Source organism: Planococcus citri, chromosome 3 (genome assembly GCF_950023065.1).
Source record: "Planococcus citri chromosome 3, ihPlaCitr1.1, whole genome shotgun sequence".
Lineage (NCBI taxonomy): Eukaryota > Metazoa > Arthropoda > Insecta > Hemiptera > Pseudococcidae > Planococcus > Planococcus citri.
In genome coordinates this window covers 54528097-54541785 of record NC_088679.1, presented here as the reverse complement: position 1 = coordinate 54541785, position 13689 = coordinate 54528097, and the positions used below count along the sequence as shown (strand labels likewise).

The following is a 13689-nucleotide window of genomic DNA, read 5'->3' as shown; positions in this document are numbered from 1 at the left end:
TAAAGATACTTTTACAAAAACACAGAAGATACAAAAAGTTGAACGAAAAATAAATATTAATAACCAACGAATCACTGAACTCTGAAGAAAGGAAAAAGAAAAAGGATGATTGATGATATGATATTATATTTCTGTATCTATTAGTCTTTTATCTGCATACTTTGATACTGCCGATCACACTGAATGACTGAAACAAAGCAAAAAAACATCATCAGGTTCAGAATATTTATTCAGTGTTGTTCAAGATAATATCAAATATGTAATGAAATAAATCACATCACGAAAATGCATTTTCATATTTCATCTTTTACTGAAATATTATGAAAATCAGAAATCCGTCATCCGTCACCACTTTCTACAAATCTACGTACGGAATTGTACCAACAATTAGCGAAAAAACACAGATCTAAGTTTTCACAAATTTCCCAAAGATGAGACATTAAGCAAAATTTGGATCCAGAAATGTAATTGATTAGATAAAAATCAATTTAGAATCAAGTAAGCAGCAATAAAAATGTAATGTGAATCATAATCATGATAGTGTCATTACAACCAAGCCCCCAGCCCGTTCAATTTTATTCTAGCAGTTGGCACGAATATGTTCAGCTCATTTAGTAGAGACAGATTTTGAATATGAACATGACTTGAAAAGTGAGCTGCAAAAACTTGATAAAATTGTCTTAATTGTCCATCCAAAAGAGAGCTAGAAAGAGATGCTGTGTTATCAGTCAACTTACACAGCTTACACTTACCCAAAGAAACTCCCGCATCTTCAGCAGCAGTTCAGCAGAACGAACGAATGGAACTGAAACGAAAGAAAACAGTTCAGTTAACAATTTACATCACGTTCAATAATAATAATTTGAAGCAGAAAATATCCAATGAAAAAAATCAGATCTCAATCTCATTATAAACAACTGCTCGGAATGTTACAATATGAATACATATAATTAAGCCGAATCGATGTTACGTACCAAATAGAATGTTTCTTCTTCTGCTTCAATTCATTTCTTCTTCGATTAAATATATTAATTAATTAAATGCAACGGATTTTTGAAAAAATGATTCGTAAAAATTTAATCAACACCGCTCAACTCCATTATCACAGTGCAAAATTATGTAAACAAGCAATACCTACTTATTTTCTTTCCTCCAGTGACGTCACGCGAGTCGATGGGCGATTGAAAAATTTTTTACCTATCTTCTAAAATGAGACAACCTCTCTTAGTTTATAGATGTTGGATTTTTGATACCTGAATTTTTCTGAATAAAGAACAATTTCAATTTCTCAGTAATCCTAATCCTTTAGCAATTTTTTGTGATAAAATTAATTGAAGAAAGGTGACAATTACTTATCGAATTTTCTCTTGAAAGTTGAATCAAGTGTATTGATCGTTCTGTACTTCTGTAATGTGGAAATCATTATTGCAGTTTTGACTGTTTTGTAGATGTTTTGTATCGGCAGTTTTAGTTTATCGAGTTGAAGAATAATTTCAAAGATCACCTGAAGAATTTTCTGTTTGTAATCATTGTGCTTCTAATGATAAAAAGCGAATTGTGTCATCTTTGTGTCGAGTGAAGATGATAGAGACAGGTTGTGATTTTGCTAATCGAATCATCTTTCATCTCATCTTTATGGCCTGAAAATTCCTTCGCGAAAGATAAAGAAGATTCCATTTCGGTTGTTGTTCCATTATGCGATCCTGGAAGTAAGTTGTTCACCAACCTGTACAATTTTGTATTTACTGATTTACATTGCTACCTGCCATTATTCAGTCATCCCTTCATAAGCTCAGCTGTAGGGGCCGAGATTGAAACACCGGTATTATAATCGAATTTCGATGCTTTTTCTACCATTATTTGTACACCTGGAATTACCTTCTAGTTACTGCATGAGCAACTCTACATGCTGTTATGTTCGAATGTGAATCTACCTGTACCGTTGAAGGTAGCAGTACTTATTTTGTTTGCTGTTGAATTGAGCTTTGTGATTTGTGATGAAATGATCGCACGAATGAAAAATTCAGTTGGTCTAGACTCTAGATCATTAGAAAAGGCAAGAGTTTTTTATTATGATGAATCACTTTGGCTCGGCAGTGCAGTGGCAAGACGGAGAAGTATCATGAAGCTGTATTCACAAATGAGAGATTCTAAATTTACTTATTGAACTACCTATGTTTAAATCGTGAATTCGATCGCTTTTTAAGTTGATTAATTCTGTTTCAGAATATTATCTGAACACAGCTTTTGAGCGTAGGACTCGTTTGAGGATAGCTACATGATGTACAATTTTCTGCTAAATATTCAAATGGATCATTTTGAGCCTGTAGATTCAAATTTTAATGATTGATAAATATTCATAACACAAATTTTTCCATGTGAATTGTTTAGTTGACTTTTCATTTCACTAGGAACAGTTCTTGTTCTTAATTTTTCTGCAACGATTCATGCAGTCTTGACTATACTTCGCTAAAGAAAAAAAATACTTTAATGCACTTGAATTTTTTTTTTTTTTTTTGAAATTTTATCTGCATAAAAATGTTACGTTCATTGTTCACATTTGCACCATTTTTGGTTATTTTTCGGTTGCTTCTTCAAACTTTACTGATTATCCAGTTTCTTTTTAGTTTTTTTTTTTTTGAAAAAAATTGGGTACAAGCTCCGTTTATTGAAAATATTAAAACTTTTCGCAAATCGTAACGAAATTAGAAATAAATTTGGTGAAAGTGCATGATAAAGTACATGTTGAAACTTGGTAAAATTTGGTAAAAAAAAAAACTCAAAGAAATGATATAAAAAAAATCATTGAGAATGAGAACTGTTGTATTGAATTCATGTCCACAAGCTGAATTGAAAGGGGAAAAAACGAAACAGAAAACTTAAATCCTAAACTGAAACGTGAAAACTAGACTATTCTTGGGAAAATCTTCAACTGACTGAAACCGAACACACCTTTATTCAGTAATTTTTTTGATGCCAACTTCTTAATGGAACTTAGGGAAAAAATGACTTCAGTTTTCCATCACTGTTATTAACATAGTATTTGAATATTCGAGGTAAATTTATGGTCTTTTTTGAAAAAAATCATCTCACCTATATTTTTATTTCAATTGAGTATGTACCAATTTTCAAATTTTTCTTAAATGACTTGATATTTACCTTAAAAATTGATCATTAATCACTGAGTTGTTGACTCCTGAGCGATCTATGCTGCAAACTATGATGTAAGATTGCCACTCGAGGGCATATGGTGTACCAACACCCCATCAAGTGGTTTCAAACTGTAGATGACCTTACTCAAAGGGAAGAGCTACACAATACCTTATATAGGTGTTTTAAAAAGGAATCGGTGGTTATTTATGATGGAAATTTGTGCGATTTGATTAGACAACGTTCTTATATAGAGAACGAGTCGCGAAATAAAACGAAATTTCATTATGACCGGATGACACGTTCTAACAAAAGCAAATCAGAGCAACACGTTGTACGAGCAGACGCCGTATCTATAGGTAATAAAAATAAAGTTAATTTAATCAAAAAAAAGTTTATTTGACATTGAGAAAGGCTTTAATCCCCAGGAGGCATTTATACGCGTGCGTCTGACAATATCAGTTATAGATGTATGACTTTAAGACGTTAGATAACGGGTGTTTGGCTCGCGCCGAGAACCCCACTTGGTTACAGAAGAGACGCAGACTTATAAGAAGAAGTTGCTCGGTAGTCTGCAAGCATAACAAAAAAAAAAAATCGAAAAATTATACGGAACAGCTGGCCATAAAGTAAAGGGCAGGTGTGATCGTTGTAAGACAGGCTGTTGCTCACTAAGTGTAAGGCCTTGCGGGCCAAAAACCTAACTAGAAGAAGAATGGTTTGTATTATTCGGCGTTGCATAATTTCTTTTGTAGAATTCTTTTCTTCGAACTTGTGCAAGGGGATGAAGATTTCTCGAATACAATAGATTTTCGTAAAACGAAAGCTGGAAATAGTTCGAACCAGATCCTTTTTAAATTGGGGTAAGAAAATAATAAGGTTTTTCTTGAGGCTCGAGATCAGCCCCTATTCAAAAACGCGGACTAGTTTTTAGAAATCGCTTTTTATGAGTTCTGAATGAACCTATATAGTAAGTAACGAAGATTTATGTATTGTTGAAACTGTTGCTTATGTTACAAAATGGTTATTTTTAATTTATGTGATTTTTTCGCATTGCGCCCAGAGTATTGCCATTGCCAGTGCCAATCTACAAACGCCGTATACCTACAATAAACGATTAATTGGATCGATTTTTGATACGCGTATAGGAAGTGCGAATTTTATACTTACTGCGGTTTACAGATTATCCGTTAATACGTACCTATAGGTCTACATTTGCTTTTCTATCCAAATCCGAGCCGTGTTGCTCTTGGTTTTTATTTATTTTGGAGATGTAGGCAATTCATTTTTATTTGCTGAATCATTTTTAAAAAGGCATGATATTTATAGCTGGATACCTTCGCGTTATTATGAAAATTATTCTTCTCGATTGAGGATGATATTATAGGTGTAAATATCTTTTGTAATTTCCCAGATTATATTTCATTATTCGAGTAGACGAAATTCGTTCCTGAAATCACCTTAAAAGTTTTTTAAATCGATATATTTTTTGTAAATCCAAGTTTCACACTTTCAAATTGAAAATAAAATTTATGTTTTCTGAAGAAGTTTAAAAATCTCCCTTGAAACAGTATTTTGGAAATTTTTCAAGTTTTCAAAAATTCACCAAAAATCTAGAAATGAACTTAATTACCTGAAAATTTGGTTACAAAAGTTTTGGGACAAGTACTTTCAATCTTGCTCGGGTTCGTTCAATGCGGAGAGTGTGAGTTTAAACAATCCCCTTCTAACATGGGAACCGCTTGAGGTGTCACTCTCCGATTTGAACGGGACCGCGATTTTTGGAAAGAGCATAGTCTAAAACCCCGAAAACCAAATTTTCAGCTGCCCAAGTTCATTTTTTGATTTTTGGCGAATTTTTGAAAATTCAAAATTGACTGTTTTTGGCGATTTATGCTTTTTTTTAAAGTACGTACTTGATCAGTAAAAATGGTCAAAATAAGTCCCAAAACTAATATTTATTACCCAAATCCAAATTTCACCATTTCCAGCCATTCTGGAGCCTCCAGCGCGATTTTTCAATTTCTCCAGAATTTTGAATTTGCTCCAGAAGGCGTGAATATGAAGTTGAGCAGCTAAAAATCGAGTTGTATATTACACTCGACCTGTTTAACGAGTTTATCCACATTTGAGCCGATTTTGAGAGTGACACCTCAAGAGTGGCTTTTTGACCAGCTTTTTTCAAAATTAAAAATCAAAAAAATCAAAAGTTTCTCATTTGTGTGGAAATTTTCGAAATTCACGCGAATCGCTGTATTTTGTCCAAAACTAACCTCCCAAATCCAAATTTCACAATTTCCAGCCATTTTCTGGAGCCTCCAGCGCGATTTTTCAATTTCTCCAGAATTTTGAATTTGCTCCAGAAGGCGTGAATATGAAGTTGGGCAGCTAAAAGTTAAGTTGAGTTGTATACTCGACCTGTTTAACGAGTTTATCCACATTTGAGCCCATTTTGAGAGTGACACCTCAAGAGTGGCTTTTTGACCAGCTTTTTTCAAAAATAAAAAATCCAAAAAAAATCAAAAGATAACCGTTTGTGAGGAAATTTTTGAAATTTGTGCGAATCGCTGCATTTCTTCAAGGACTAACCCCCAGACCGCAATTTCTACCATTTCCAGCCGTTTTGGAGCTCGAGTGACACCTCAAAAAACCACTCTTGAGGTGTCACTCTCAAAATTGGCTGAAATGTGGATAAACTCGTTAAATAGGTCGAGTGTAATATACAACTCGATTTTTAGCTGCCCAACTTCATATTCATGCCTTCTGGAGCAAATTCAAAATTCTGGAGGTATTGAAAATCGCGCTGGAGGCTCCAGAATGGCTGGAAATTGTAAAATTTTGATTTGGGGAGTTAATTACGGACAAAATACAGCGATTTGCGCAAATTTCAAAAATTTCCTCACAAACGGCCATCTTTTGATTTTTTGGATTTTTTTGATTTTGAAAAAAGCTGGTCAAAAAGCCACTCTTAAGGTGTCAAGGTGTCACTCTCAGAATCGGTTCAAATGTAGATGAACTCGTTAAACAGGTCGAGTATAATACACAACTCGATTTTTAGCTGCCCAACTGCATATTCACGCCTTCTGGATCAAATTCAAAATTCCGGAGAAATTGAAAAATCGCGCTGGAGGTTCCAGAATGGCTGGAAATGGTGAAATTTGGATTTGGGTAATTAATAATAGTTTTGGGACTTATTTTGACCATTTTTACTGATCAAGTACGTATTTTTTTTAAAAAAAAGCATAAATCGCCAAAAACAGTCAATTTTGAATTTTCAAAAATTCGCCAAAAATCAAAAAATGAACTTGGGCAGCTGAAAATTTGGTTTTCGGGGTTTTAGACTATGCTCTTTCCAAAAATCGCGGTCCCGTTCAAATCGGAGTGTGACACCTCAAGAGGTTCCCTTGTATGTAAGTACAGAAAATTTTTAAAAAATATTCACTCACTTTTAAAGGAAAGGGCCAGATCTTTATCGGAGGTGCGAAGTATCTATCTCTCGCTTTGATTGATTCCTAAATCCCATGAAACAGTTCAGAAAACGATCAAAATTTGGCACCCTCCCCCTCTCCTCTCCTCTCCCCTCCCTCGCTCTTTAATCAAGATTTGGCACTTCACTTTGTTTCTTTCAACTTGAAACGCTCCAAACGGGAAGGCTAACATCATTTGGAAGATAGGGGTAGGTTTTTCTTGAAAATTGGGAGGAACATAATAAAAACGATACTTCAAAATAAGGCCTACTATTTAATCATTAATTTTTTTTAATTTTTACTAAATGTTAACCAAACATCTAAAAACTTGAATAATTTCTATGAAGTTTAATTATTGGTCTTCAGGTCATTTTTATCAACTTTTTCAAAAGTTATTTTTGGTCAATTCTATCAATTTTTAGCGCAATTTAAAAATAATTTCAAGTTTTTATTAAAAAAATATGACGTCACTCGATTATTTTAAGAAACCGAAAAAACAAAACGATGGGAAGCTGGAATTGAATTTTCAATTTTTTTTTTTGGAAATGTGTCTTCTCTTTTTCAAAATTGAAGAAGATTTTGAATTTGAAATTTAATTCAAATTTGTTATTTATGATGCTTTTGGACACTTTTCGGCCAATTTTTCCAATTTTCTAATTTCAAATAATCAAAATAATCATCTTCAGAAGAAATTTACTACGAATGCTTACTCGTAAATCTTATCAAAAAGACCATCGAATGGACTATTATCAGGAAATAAAAGTCGAAGGAGCGAACAAAAAAAAATTTCGCGCAGCCTTACAGCTAAAGTATAAAAAAGTAATTGAAATTTCCGACAAATTTTCGTCTCGTACGTGTAAATTTCATCTCTATAGGCTTCGTCGAATACAGATAGGTTATTAAACAACATTGTCTAGACGTTATGATTTTTATAGATCTTTTTTTTCACGTTTTCACGACCGATTGGCATCGTTCTGTTTATTGATTTCATGATAGTTCATGGTGAATTGTAACCACAAGTGGTTCTCAGTTTTTGTATGCGTGTCCTCGACGCGCTTTTAATTATCACAAAAAACATTGTATTCAAGTTCAAGGTCGACGCGAGTACAATCAGCGCATAATTTCCAGTCGAATTAAATTTTTTAGCGCATAATTTGGCTGCGTTTGTAACGCAACAAAGAATCGACGTTCTTGTAGTAGTAGTAGTACGTAGACGTATGAGTACAATGTTGTTTTCGCGATGCTGGGGTGAATGATTATTGCGTGTTTTGCGATATCCGTTCCTGTATGAAGATGTTAAGTGGTTTCGTATTCTTATATACGTTCATTTTTATGCACGATTGTCGTAACTCTTGCTGAATTATAGGGTGATTCGACAAGTACCTCGATGTATACATGCTTAACGTTTACGACTATTTCGGAACGAATAAATACAAAAAAAAAGTCTCATTTTAAACGCTGTATAGTGTATACGTACATGTTCTTGTAAGTTGTAACAGATAAATAAAGGTACCGGAAGTACCAACAAAAATTATTTTCCGAAAACGCTACTTGAATTATCTGATCATCCAAGAGTTCTAAAGTGTTCATTATTGTACCTAGTATATGTTACGTAAAAAGGGTTAGATGTGAATTTTTTTCACTTATTTTAAAAGGGTTAACGAGGGAAGTACTAATAGAAGTATAAATACCGATTTGGAACCGGCACTTGGGTGTACAAGAAATGAATGTACTCTTTGATACGATCATGTGAAAATCCTTGGGATCCATTGTTGGTTTACATTACCTACATTATTTATTCCTGGTGAAGATTCAGAAATTCAAAGAAAATTGAAAAATGGACAATAGATACATATTTTGAAAATTCTTTGGGAGTGTGAATTTTACGAATTGGTCAAAAATTTACTTTCAAACTGGTACTCGTGGGATTTTGCAGTAACCTCCTAAAATGGTCAAGAGCGTGGTCAGTTAGCACCGACCGAAGTTTTTGATGCTATAAAGTTCATTTGTGGCTCTTCCTTCCAGAGCAATTTGAACAATTTCCAGAGAAAATTAAAAAATCGACGGAGGCTCCAGAATGGCCCAAAACTACTATAGTTGTTGATGTGTGGAAATTGAATTGAAGAAATTATTCATATTGGTGCACTTTGCTAAAAAAAATTATATTTAATGAAAAGATTTGAAAATCGTCCTTGAAACAGCTTTTTAGAATTTTTAAATTTTTCAATATGTAATTGTAAAATTAGCTTTAGCACGTAAAATTTTGGTTACCGGAGGTTTCAAGACATGCTCTTTCTATCTAGCTTAGTTTCATTCAAATCGAAGTACATCAGTTCTAAAATTTTTCTTTTTTAAGGCAACGTAAGAGTTGACGGTATTTTTGAGTTCAGCGCAAAATTTCAATCTGTTTCAATTGGCTTCAAACATAATTTTTGCCCAGATCGCTGCTGAAATTCAAGAAAAAACTTCATTTTTGAAACAAAAAATTTCAATTTTAGGGCTTGAAATCACAGTTTTGGGGCTACAGTTGAAATCATTGTTATTTTTTGAATTCAGCGCTAAGATTTCAAAGCCCTGACTTTTGTTGAAATTGCCAAAGTCCATTTTTCTGTCAAAAATAGCAAAAAATCTTACCTGTTGTTAAAACTCAAAATTTTCCAATACCCTCGTTTCTTACCAAAAATTGTCACTGTTTCGCAAAAATTCCGGAGAATATTTTTTTTTTTAAATAACCTAGAAGTCCAACTTTTTCCTTTGAAAAGTGCCATGAAACCGAAAAAATTGAGCAAAAAACCTCCTTATTCAATTGCGAAAAAGTACATTTTTTTTTCGTCAATAATTTCCAAAAATATGTGATTTAGTCATGTCTTGCTTTTCAACAGAAAAGATCAAAAATTGTCCAAAAGTTTTGCTTATTGCCAAAAATTCTAGCTTTTTAATAATTTGAAAATTTGGCTTTTTTTACGTAAAAATTGCTAAAAATTACAAATAAAACATCTTATTTTGTGCGAAAAACTGAAATTTCTTTGTTCACAATAATTCCCAAAAATTGTTTAAATTGTCAAATTTTTGCTTTTTCATTTTTTTTTTTCAAAAATTATTCAAAGGCTTTCTTAAATATTTTCCAAAAATCGCTAAAAAAAGTATCTCTTTTTTTGTCAAATTCTCGCTTCTCAACAAAATCTGTAAAAATTTGTTGTTTTTTTTTTGCGAAAAATTCCAGTTTTAATTTTTTTTAAAAATTATCCTGTATTCCAGAAATTATTGTTATAGAAAACCATTCCCTTTGTCAAAATTGGCAGTTCGTTTTATTTCGCCAAAAATTGTTTTTTTTTAATTATCTACCATAAATTGCAAAAATCTTTGCTTTATTTCCAAAAATTGTCAAAAAGTCTGGATTTTTCCTTTATTTTTTAAATAACTTTTTTTGCATTTCAATACGTAAATTGCTAGTTTTTTGTGTTTTTTTTCTGCGTAAAATTTTTTGCTCGCGTTTTGTCACTTTTGTGGTCGATTCATTTTTCGAGCTTTTTTGGTTACTGAAGTTACTTTTTTTTGAAAAAAATTGAGTACGAGTCCTGTATTGTGTGAACCAATTTTTGAAAATGAGATCTTGCTAAACTTACCTTCTTTAGACTAGTTATGCTGATATTTTATATTCTGTCTGCTGGCTTGATTGTAGATTTACTGCAAAATTCCCCCCCCCCCAAAATTGAATTTTGTCAAAAGTGCACTTGAAGCGTAATAAAGTGCAAATGTGCAAGGTACCTCTACCTAATCGATGATTACTTTGAAATCATACTCGAGGTTTTGGGACTATTTCTTTGAATCCAGTTTTTTTTCACGTCAGTATAGTTATGAAAGTATTTCTCTGCTCTCCTCCTCTCCCCTCCCCTCCCATCCCATTCCCCTCACCCCTCGTAAGTCAGATTTAAAAATGAACACTTTCCCCCTTCTGCAAGCCAGCACAACTATTTTTTTGTGAATACTACATTACATACAGAAAATTTCTGACAGTTTTAGAAAGGCTTAAAACCCCATCCAATCGATTCTTGACTCGATCATTGGTCAAATTCCAACTTTCCAACTTGTTTTGATCCAATTTTGATTTTCAGATCATTTTGGTTGCTTTAAGTATTGTCTTTTCATGTATTCTCTACGCTCGAAAACATTCAATAGACCCCCTATTGCCTAATTAGGCACTGCTTACTTGGTGTGACTCAAAGTATTCTCACAAGCCTATCAAAAAAGAGCTTTTTCGCTCAGCGGTAGGTATTTCGGGAAATTCTATATCTAATGATAATTATACCAACTAGGTATATTCTCATGGGTTTTATCGTCAAAAATAGAAATATAATCTTTTGAAAAGTTTTTATGCCCGAGTGCCTTATACGATACCGAAATGATAACACATATTGGTAGCTCCTATTCAAAAATACGTACAGCCTACTATGCACGTTTCAAAGTACCTACATAACCTAATTTACGAGTATCGAATTGAATTCATTAAAACGTACGAATTCTCGGTACCTGACCTATACATATGTATGTATATACATTTTGTGCAGCAAATTTTTCACTGCCCCAAGTCGGCGTTCGAATATCAAGTGCAACGTTCCATATGAAAAATCCACTCTCAAAAATACTAATTTGTATAGTTGGTAAATTACAAGTTACAACGTGAACGGAAATTGAAGCTTTTTCAAAAGATATACGATACCGAGGCAGTGATAATTTGAAATAAATAATATTTTCATGCGTGCTGGCGCTATTAGATGACGAATTCAAACTGGAAATTACGACCAAAGTACGCCGCCGAGTGTTGCTTTCGAGTGCTGAAATAAAAATAATTAAGGTTCACAGGTGGTTGCACATGGTTATTGTTGGTAGGAGGACGACGCGTATCGCACCCACACGCCTTAAAATTATTAATTTTCACGACTGGCTTGTAAATCTGAGAGCTCCGAATTTGGAGCTCGGTTTGGAACAAAATTTTTATTTTTTTTCCAAATGTTACGAATCATCTGTGGCCTATTTTTCAATAGTTTTTGTTTAATTGTACGATGTAGGTAGGTATACGTAAAGTATACTATCGTGTCTGGTTCGCGAGTCAATGAAGCGTTAATAATGTCGATGCAAAAGAGAAAATTTTCACCAACGGTATTATTTTTGTTTACTCAATGTACGAGTATGGTGTATTTTGTGATTTATAAATGTTGGAACGGTAATTAAACGTTGGCATATATAGTTTGATACACATGAATACGAACGTGGTAGTACGTACATGTACTGTGTAGTATAAAGATACCTCGCTGATAATTACATAACAGAGATGTCTTCGTACAGTTTACCTGTTGGGTTTTATGCGAGTTGAATAGACATGTGAGTCTATTTTTAATGAAAGACAACTGCCAATTAGGACAGTATTCTATTTTTTTTTCTTTTTCGTTTAATTACGGGTTATTAAACGTGTAAATTCGAATCAAAAGATGAAAAGGTGTTGATAACGGATTGCCTTTGGTAATTAGAAACATTTGGAAAATAATTTTCCTTTTTTTTTTCCTTCACTGGATGTTTCGTGCTCTGCTTACCGGTACTTTTCTTTACGTGCCTACTTAATATAATCCAATATAAGCTATACGGTTTTTATAGCACACCTCTAATTTTAAAATCCGCAGACATCTACAAATTTCAAGGACGAAGCAATTTAAGTTAGATGTTCACATTTTAATCGGAGCCAATTTGTATAAATCTTTACCGCCGGGGAGTCTTATTATAATGGTAATCTGCAACTTTGTATATTCGTTCAGTTCGTTTCGTTGTATGCATTACATACCTACTTACCGAGATTTATTAAAATGTAAACGTCAAGACCGTTTTGTTACCGATTCCGGGTTCAATTTTTAGATATCGTTGTGTTCACTGCGATACTTCCAGGCTGGACCTTGCAATTAGAGATATTTATTAGTCGTAAAGTATTTGTTGTATTACTGAGTGATTGTGATTTTTTGCTGGAATTGGTCGTAAAAAAATATTAGCCAGAGATCGGTCGCGCGGTTTCTTTTGAGCAATTTGTTTGCGTAATTTTGTTATCTACTGGTCAAGTTATTTGCTCAATTTATTTTTCAACCAGTACAGCGACAAAAGGGGTTACGTCGATGGAAAACTTTTTTATGCGATTAAGCAGGTGGTATGCTTGGAAAATTGAGACGATGAGATAATTTAGGGACAGCTTCTCGAATATGTAGTTGTACATACGTCGTATGTACCAGGATGTGGTCAATTTTTTCAAAAAAAAAAAATGAAAATATTCTTCCTATTGCCTACTTATTAGTGATAGAGGTACCTACTCAAAAATGATATCAGAAAGGAATTTTCCTTTTTTTGTCAATACTTAGTTCCTTACGTATAATTATTTTCTTTGTGGTTCGTAAGTTTGTCGATAAGTCATTTTTGAAGAAGACTTCTTTTTGTTAAAATTGACAAATTTGAATCTTGAATTCATCATAAAAATGTTAATTTGAGAACATCGATGGTTGGTAAGGGATTTTGTTGCGAAAGACTCCAACAAACCGTCGTCATTTGTTTTTTTATTATTTTTTCGAGGTAATGAGTTGAAAAGAGAGAAGTCTTGGTCGAAAAATAAATTCAGAATTTCGAATTTCGAAATCAGCACCTCTGAAAATCCAGCGAACCTTAGAATACCAGAATTTTCAATTTTTATAAAAAGGGGGCTTAATGTGCCTGCTAGAGGGTTTGTATCAAAATATTAAGCTTAAATTTGAAACCAGCGTTTCTGAAAACATGACAAACAACAGGTCATACGAATTTTTTAATATTTTTGAAATTTGGGGACTTATTGTTGGACTATGTAAGTGAGCTTACATCAAAATTGAGTTGAAATTCGAAATTAGCACTATCGAAAACATTTTAAAAAACATCGTATGATTTTTCTATTTTTTTTTTTTTTTTCAAAATTCGCCCAAATTTGGAGGAGGGTATCACCCTACAGGGTGTCAAAATACTACGGAGACGAAGCAAGGATCTTTTGAAGGGGGAAGCTGCCTCCCTC

General features: G+C 33.2%; 1 protein-coding gene across 1 annotated transcript in view; it reads left to right on the top strand.

The window, feature by feature from the left end:
• The first annotated feature begins 1270 nt into the window (after positions 1 to 1270).
• LOC135840759 (uncharacterized) overlaps positions 1271 to 13689 on the top strand; it is a 272818-nt gene continuing 260399 nt past the window's right edge. The window contains exon 1 of the mRNA XM_065357428.1: positions 1271 to 1709. The gene's annotated coding sequence lies outside the window, so the exon portion shown is untranslated. The remainder of the gene's footprint in view (positions 1710 to 13689) is intronic.